The sequence below is a fragment of the Lactuca saligna genome, chromosome 3, assembly GCF_052625555.1.
Source record: "Lactuca saligna cultivar CGN05327 chromosome 3, ASM5262555v1, whole genome shotgun sequence".
NCBI lineage: Eukaryota > Viridiplantae > Streptophyta > Magnoliopsida > Asterales > Asteraceae > Lactuca > Lactuca saligna.
Genome location: NC_136419.1, coordinates 143,718,599 through 143,728,171, shown reverse-complemented (window position 1 = coordinate 143,728,171; position 9,573 = coordinate 143,718,599).

The following is a 9,573-nucleotide window of genomic DNA, read 5'->3' as shown; positions in this document are numbered from 1 at the left end:
CCCAAACGCAAGAGAATACGAGAGCCATCCAAGATGTGGCGAGTCGCGTTGACCGATTGGAGCACTCCTTCCCTCCCACTTCCCGCCGCGTCCAAGATATGTGGGACTACCATTATCGTCACGGGCATTTCCAGCCGCCCGACCCTCCGATTTAGGTCCTTTCCGACCTTTCCTTAAGCATTGAGGACAATGCTTGTTCTTAAGCTTGGGGTGGGGCATTTCCCTTATTTTTTTTTACTCTTTTTCATGCATTTTTAGTTAGGTTGCATAACATATTAGTTTAAGTTAATTTGCATTCATTTTTTTTATTTTATAAAATTTCAAAAAGATTTTATTTTCTTCTTTTCCACTTTTTATTTTTGCATAACATTTAGCTTAAGGCATTAGCATTCATGCATTTTTGTTGTCTGTTTATTCTCACCTCTCTTGGATGCCATGGAACAGGTTCACAGTTATTGAATCATTATTGGTCCAGGATCTTGTTGCTATCTCACCCATCGAACCGGGACCACTAGCTGCAGTTTGGGATTTCATACATGGGAATAGATGCTGGTAGCTTAAAGGGGTAAGTGATCATGGCCAGGTAGTTTCATGAAGAATTATGCATACAATACTAACAACTGTAGGATATACTTTAGCAATGGGTGTTCTTAGCCTTGCGGTCACTACCGCGGAGAGGATCACACTTGATCATGTTTGAACTGTTAGGATGAAGCATTGGTGCTTGTCCCCGAGTAGAATCCATATCCGGTCTCTTTACATCACCATATCTTTTTGCGATTTTCTTAGAATTTTAGAGAGTTTTTTAGTCCACATTTGGACATTTTCATTATCTTTGAAAAACCACAAGTTTGAAAAGGAGCTTACATTACATCTTTATGCTCCACACATGGTCATTTTCACACTTAGGCCATTCGGATTATATCATTACCCTTTCGGTTCCACCGACACACCTTTGGGAACCAAATTTTGAGTTAAAGGGTTTTCTCATCAAAAAAAAAAAAAAAAAAACAAAAAAACAAAACAAAAAGAAGCACGCAAATTTTCAGTTGCAACTATCTTAGATAGGTGGCCGGTTCAATTATTGAACAAATTTCCTAACATCTTGGTCACCCGGCGTTTGATATTCTTTTGTATAGGTCTGTTTTATTGTATATAGATCGAGTTGTTATTTTTTTTTCTTTCTCACAAATTGGTGATGTTAGAGAGACTGTCGAGTCGGATACTACGGGAGGTTTGGGCCAACACTAAGTGAACTGATTCCTACAACGGTGCCCGAGCGATTAAACCTAGTTACACATGAGAGAAACCGGAAGATGTGAGATCAGAGTGTGCACTTAAAGAAGAGCTCCACCCGAGCCCATCCAGTTGCTTTCTCCCTACTACAGATGTTCTTCATTGTATACATGTTCCATTGAGGCTGCGACTGCTCAACCCTCCTTACTCACCTAAAGGAGTTGTCCTGGCTGTGGTTTATGGTTCCACTGTCATCGGATGAAAAAGTTGTGAGATAGCAACGAAATCAATTCTGACCATGTTGACTAACGTCGAACAGGTTCCATGGTTCTATCCATTCTTTTTATTTCTAGGGTAGTTCATCCCAAGTTCATTTAGTCTTGTCTTACTTGAGGACAAGTAAGGTTTAAGCTTGGGGTGATTTGATAGCTTCATTTTATTTACTTCTTTTTATAGTTTATTTTAGTACATTTCATTCGCATTTTAGTTAACTTCCATGCATATTTTCCCTTTTTGTTATTTTTATGACCATTTCGGGGTACTTTCTAGTTTCTTAAGCATTATTGCATATTTTTCTTGGAAACTAGCGGGGCGGCACTCTTGGGAGGCGATTGGGCTTGAAGGGAATTGGAGATTTTGTGCTTGATGGCTATGAAGGTGATTCATGGGGTGGACTTGTCAATTGCTTGAAGGCTTGGAAGAATTGAGCTTTAAATTTGAAAGATGCGGGAGAATTCTTGAGTATGAAAGATCAATATTTGGGAGTTTGCGGAAGTTTTGAGTGATGTGGAAAGACAAATTGGGCTCAAATTGAAGAAACATTGAAGAAAAATGGGCTAGAAGATGATTGGACTCGAATTGGGCCAATGGATTAGCTGTGGGGGCCCAAGACTTGAAGAAGCCCAAAAATTCCCATCAGTACCCGCGGCCCGCGTAAGATTACCCGCGGCCCGCGTGGATTCCTGACAAGGTCAATTTCGGGATTTTGCTTAGAGCTCTATATTGGGAAGGTTGGTGTGCCTCTTTAGGATAATCTTGAAGGTCCGATTTTGAGCTTTTCTCTCTGGAGTTTGGAGCACTTTTGGAGGCCAAGAACACTTGAAGAACATCTTCTTTTCACCTCTTGAATCTTGTCAAATGTTTGGTACAATCTTATCTAACTTTGTTCATTTGAGTTTAGCCATGCTTGGCTAAACAAATCTTGGTTGACTTTTTGTTGAATCCTTTGAACTTTTGTTGGATGTTGAAGAATCTATGAACTTGTTCTTAAATCTTTATGGAAATGTTTTGTGTTTCATCATATTATCACTACTAGTATGTTTTTATTCATGAGTTTAAATATGTTTGTGGTGATTAGTTGGCTAATTTCTTGATTAAGTAAATGATCCTCAAATTAGCAAGCAACAAGTGATTTTTGTGTTGTTTTTGCTTCACACAATCATAAAAACATTTCCTCCAACATGGTAGTGAAAGCAATTGACTCCTCTTGGATTTGGTGACTTTTTGGTTCTTAATGCTAGTTGACTTTCACTAATTACATGCTATTTGGAATTAGTGACTTTGACTAAGGAAATTGTTATGAGCTTCTCTAGCCATTTCAACAATTAAGAGAAGTCTAGGTAATCTCAAGCTCCTTGGATTACTATAGCCAAATTAAGGATTTAAATCAAAGCATTGCATTATTGGGTTCTAATGATATGTTCATCAAAAGTCAAAGTGAGGAAACTTTAAGTCAACCATCTCTCCCTTATTGATTTTACATCAAACTCTTATTTTTGTTGCATTTGTCTATTTAAATCATAGTTAACTCTAGTTCGTTTCAAGTATTTCAAAACACCAAAACCCCCCATTTTATTTTTATTGTTATTTCACAAGTATTTTGACAAAGAGATTTTTCATAGAATTATCAAATTGAACCAATCTCCGTGGATTCGATCCCTTTACCACTATACACTATTTTAGTGTGTAATACTTAGGGTTATTATTTGTGTTGGCCTCGACAACCACCAATTCTTAATACATAATGTGATAAGATTGCATTTGAATGTTTGCAGGATCAGTGAAAAGAGAGGAAGCCTGATGGAAAAGCAAGATGAGTCTGATCACAAAGAGGTGGATCTCGATCACATGGATTCCAAGATTAGATTTTGAGCTTAGAAAGTTATGATAGAGTTGTTAGGAATATTTAATTACATAGTCTTTCAGTTGATTTTGCATTGTAAGGACAAATGTTTTCCGCTGCTTTTATGAATAAAATAAATTTTGTTTGACGTATTTATTTATTTATTTCCTTGCAATTATATCGTTATGAAAAATTGATGTTTGCATATTTTTAGAACGAATGGATATGATTCTTAATTATGTTATTTGAGGAAAGATCAAGAATTTACCAAATAGGGAAAGTTTCTCATCGCCGAAGTTTCAATTGGAAAGAAACTTGGAATCATGCAACTTGGTTGCACGATGAATGAGAAATTTCATATTTGGAAATTAGACTAATTCGCTGACAAAGTGTCAAGTGAAGGACTAGGAGATCGAGTACACAAAGTTATGTGTTGATCAAGTCCACCACAAGAGTAACAAAGATATTCGTCATGATTTACTAAAGGTTTAGTAAATATGATTATACTTATAAGATTAAGTGTGATACTGAATTGATTGAAAGAGTTTAAATCAATAGTAGAACGAATAAGAAGAATCAAGTAGGCAGAAAGATAAAAGTTTCTCTATTATATGAAGAAGGGAGAGTACCTTTTATGATAGGTCTCAATGATTAAGAACCATATCTTAATTGATTCTCTAAGTGAGTCTTAGTACAATTGTATGTCTGAGAAGAGGAATCAAGAATTGAAGGAAATAGTTAAATCACGAAGTCAATCATACTTCGTTCCAAAAACAAGTCTTAGAGTTAAGATTGTGACATTGAGTGACAAGTCTTGGATAAGGTTTATAACATTCACCAAATGTGCAAAGTTGTGATGTCTTGGATAAGACAAAGAGCAACTAGGACCAATTTTGTGAAGTGTTTTGTCTTGATAAAAGCTACACTAACTCTTGAATATTTGTTTGTTGAGAAATGTTTACTGACAAGAGAATCTTATATGTCAAGGAGTCAGTGGGAGTCTTAATGGTCTTGAAAGTTTTCAAGAACAAATCAAGAATAAATCTTATCGATCATCATTATCACACGACTTGAGGTTTATAACCTATCGTGTTGATGTTATTTTGTTTGTATGCCATTCCAATTGATTTAATTATGCATGTGAGTTCTATGAGTTATCATTTGAATGCATAAAAGGCAAGGACCTTGATAAATGAAAAGTACATTGATAAGAAAGGGTGAGCTGCTTAACTGCTTTGAAGACATGGTGGGCACTCGTGTTACCATAAGGCAAGAAATCAAGATTAAGAGTTCGATCTATATGAGTTTGGATTTGTCGCAAACTTTGGTTTGACAAATTCGCATGGATAGGAACACATACACCATTAAAATCTAAGTGTCATAAGATTCCCTCCTTCATGAAAATGACTGTGAGGAAATGCTTTCACTAAGAGAGATTTTAAGAAGATAGTGATTGTGAAAATTGCATTCTTAAATTCGATTATGGTTACGGTACCCCTTTCCATGATTCAAATTGTGAGATTTGGTAATTAGTCTAAATTGTTTAGAGACACATATGAGCTATCTAAGGCAATGGTGTATAAGAGTTATGCTTATATGATAATAATCATCATGATAGTGGGAAATATGAACTTAAGAAATTCAATAGGTATTGTTTTTCTGGAAGTTAAGATGTTTTCTGAATACATGTCAAAGCTAGTGGGAGCATAAGAGTTATGCTTATATGATAATAATCATCATAATAGTGGGAGCATAAAAGTTGTGCTTGTATGATTATTATGGCAAGTATTGCAAGTTAGCAACATTAATTATATTGTACTTCGTTTCAAAATCTAAAGCTTAGATTGAGAATTTTTAATAAATTTAGTCAAAGTATATATAGTGTGTTCTAAAATTTCGATTATGATTACGGTATCCCTCTTCATAGTTCAAATTGTAAGAACGTGACACATAAAATTTTATGGCAAAAGATTGATAAAGTATCAGATCTTTATATAAGACATTATGCATCGTGTCCCATACGCTTCGGGTATAGGATCGATTGCAAATGCTATAATATTTGACCATTCTAAAAATTTCCAAATGTCTAGCGCATTAAGAGGGAAAAAGGACAAGATCCGGTTTTGACTAAAATAATTAAACAACTGTCAAAGGACGATCCAAAGTTCGCTGAGGATTGGTCGTTTGTGAGTAGTTGGAAGTATGATATTGGATGGACCATATTGACATTATTATGAATAGATAAGATTCTATTAAGAATGAGTTGTCATGTGGAAAATATGGAAATGTTTCCATATTGGGAGTTGGATATTGAGAATCTATATCTAGATTAGAAACTTTTATGCAAGAAAGGATGTTCAAAGGAATGTACTTTGAGACATCATATCTATAGAATTGTTTCTTATAGAGATTGGCCAAGTCTTAATGATTTTGAGCTATGATTTTACGAAACAATCATTGCATAAAATGTTAGAATCTAGCATAAGTAACAAGAAGTTGATATTATTACACTTGTGATAGGTATTAGGAGTTGTGAAATGAGTATGATTGGAAATGTGTTCATTTGATCTATTTCACAAAGTAAGGACCATAGGTGAACATTTTGTGCATGCTAAGAGCATAGGACAAGTGTAGTAATAATTCAAGAAAGAAGTTGATTACTCGAAACAACAAATAATGAGTAATCAATATGGTGATTAAGTAAAATGTTTTATTTATACCCAGAGTTTGGGGCCATATGGGATTAGTATTATTCTTGTGTTTCACTTTGCATGTTTTGACTTCCTCAATAATTAAATTGGTTCATAACAATCAAATTATTCGAATAAACCACATTCGTTCATATGTTGGAAGTAGGTATGAATGAAGACTGTCATGAATTGGTTTGTAGATTGTCTAAAGTGTATTAGACATAGCAAAGGTTTGCCGCAACGTTCATGAATACTTATGAATATGATTTTGAGAATTGGATTAAACCCACGCTCACTTGGATCACTTCATGGATTTTATCATGAGTGATTGATGAGACGATAATATCTTATATTCTTGAAACCGAGATGTGTGAGTTGTATCTTGTGAATCAGTTACACATTGATAATATGTAAACGCACCAGTAACTTGGTGTCATAAAACATATTGTTGTGTGTGATTCGGTGAGTGAGTGCAAGCTAGCATTGAATCAAAGTTTATCCGTTCCTTTTATCCAAAGTGGGATGAAAGCAATATCTGTGGGCCCCTCAATGATTTAGTGATGACACCTAAGCGCTTGGGCAAGCCGGGACTAATTTGATGTGTTCAATTGTAGTATGTTGTCAGTCATCATAAATCGAGAATCGGGAAACAATATATAGAGAATGACTAAGTTTGTGTCTCATATCTATACGATATCTAGAATGGAGGAATATATGATCCCTTATCTAAAGGACACGCGCGTCTGTTAAGATCTGAGTTGACAGCGACTTTGGAAAGCTACGATTGCAGATCAGGATCTGAAGTCATACGCAGAATAGTTGTTAGACTTATCCAAGTGGGAGACTGTTGGATTAGTTTCTAAGTCCATAACTATTTTGGTAAGTACTTGACCCGATGGTGCAAGGTACTTTTGGGTTGCCTTCACCAAAGCAACTTGATAGGATGAATCATGGAGAGAAAGGATTAATTATGATTTATTAATATATTATGAGAATAATATATTAAAGGAGAAATCATATTGGTTAATTAATATTAGTCAATAGTTAATTAAGAATTAATTTTGTGGCTAAAAGACATTAATTAAACTTAAGGGACTAGAACTGTCAATTGTATGATAGTTGAATACTGGGCTAATGGACTCCATATTAGAGGGGTGGACGAATTCTATGGGGAAACCCATTAGAAATCGTCCTAGGCCTCTAAGGAGGGAGTCCATGGGTTGCTTAGGGCTTAAGCAGTCAAATTAGGGTTTCCTTATTAGATAAACCTAATAGCCTCACTATTTAAAGGACCCTTAAGCCCCAAAAACGTGGTGAACTTGTTGATTAGGGTTTCCACACGTTTTAGGCAGCCTCCACTCTCCTTATTCTTCATCCTCTTGCTCTTGGTGTTTGTGAACCATTAGAGGAGTGACACTTGTGACTCTAAGCTTTCTAAAGCCAATTACAAAGGAGGATTTGATATTGTTATTGCTACATAACAATCAAGGTAAGATCTAAACCCCAATCTTATGTTAATTTGATTAATTGTATGCTAGAACTAGGGTTTAAAGTCTTGGATGAATTGCATGTACAATAGAGAAACCTAGATCCAAGTATTAAGGTTTGTATGAGCACATAGGATGTTCTTATGGCTAAAACCCATCAAGGTTTAAGTAGAGGCGTGAGAGGAGCGGATGCAATAAACTCTGCCAAAATGGTTGGACATCTTCCCGCTAACCATAAATTAGCAACTGAAGTGATAGCATGTATGAGATCTGTGCCAATAGCATACCCTTCTCCACAAAGGGCGTCTAGTAAGTGTTGAGCCCTCAAGCCATCTCTCCCGCAAGAAGTTCCTTTAGGGAAGGATTTGATGCAAAAAGTCTGCTACAAGGGGAGGTTTAGAAATTATGGGGCTCGACATGGATGGGGTTGGTTTGAAAGGGTGTTTGTCCTCCAAAGCTTTAATAGTATCACCATTATATGATGCAACACCCAATGAGCATAACACTTTCACTGCTGCGGTAAAATGACCATCTGCAGCCTTACGGAGACACTGTCTGATGTTGGTGTTACTTGATGTAGCCTCCTTCTGAAGGATGCTTCCACCCTGTATCATAGCTCCAACCTCAAGATTGTCTAACATATTTTGAACTAACTTAGTGATACCACCCTATTTCCCCCATGTATCCAAGGACTTTAGGATGGAGCTTTGCTGTAAATATAATCTATTCCCAGACCTACATTCTTGTCTATTTTTGGGTCTAAAAACCTGCAGTGTGCATCGAGGAAGAAGTAACAAACACATCCATGCCTCAACCAAGCAAGGTTGGGTAATCACCTTGTAAATAGTGGTCTTCAAAGCCTGGGAGAAAGAAAGACGGAAACTATAAGGGATACTCTTAACAGTAGTGATAGGCTCTTTAAAAACATGATCAAGGAGCACAACATTAAAAACCAAACCTCCAAGAGCATTTGTCACCGACTCTTTATTTGACGACTTTAGAATACCGAAAAGAGCCGTCATCCCCTGTAACAAACCTTACACGACCATCCGGGTGATGACAATAACGGCTAAGAGCCTGCAAAGTCATACACTTCCCACACATCCATTGACCAAAGGCCTTCAAAGTTTCTTCCACTGCCATAAATAGACCAACATCACTAGAAAGAGCTTCACGTAACACACTTTTACGGTCTTCAGTAGGTAAATGATATCTTTTGATGTGTGAGATCATACGACCAATCCCTTTACTTCCCACTTCACTGTTTTGGCAACATTGGAAGCTTCTGAATGGGCACAGACAAATATCACTCGAACTTGTGGAAGAAGAAGCCATACAAGAGAACAAACCTCGAGATGAAGCTAAAACTATGAAGCAATATTAAACAAGGAAGGGAAGGAAATGGCACACCAACACAATGTTGGTGTGCACAATGTGGGAATGAGAAAGTGCTCAATGTGGTTTTGGCAATACAATCCTCCTCCTCCATAAAAAAACGAGAAGCTTCAAAACCGAAAAACCCAAAAAATATGACAGTTTCATAAACTTGACTTCCATGCCCACTTTGTCTTCAAAATGAATAAAATCTATTCATGTTTCTAGAAAATGTTTTACAAAAATATCAATCTTGAAATCCTTAAAAAAAAATAAAATAAATAAATAAATAAAAAAAACTCCAAAAGTTGCAAAGATTTTAGTATTTGGGTAAGAATTGCCATTTTAACTGAAAATGTAGGGACCAAATGTGAAAATTTGTTATCTTCTTCCCCAATCTTTTCCAGATGCAAAAGAACGAACAAGCACGCAAACAATGAATCCAACACAAAAATGCAAAGCACCCACTTCCCATCGAACCACAGGCTTCCCATTCAACCATTTGTTATCAGCCTTCACATACGAAGTCCAATGTTCCCATCGAATATCTATTTTCATTCTCACCCTTCAAACCCAATAATGAACCAATAGCTTCCCAATCGACCTTCCCAGTTATCTAATTTGTTATCCTGGGAAATACCAAACATTCATTATCTGTCTTCCT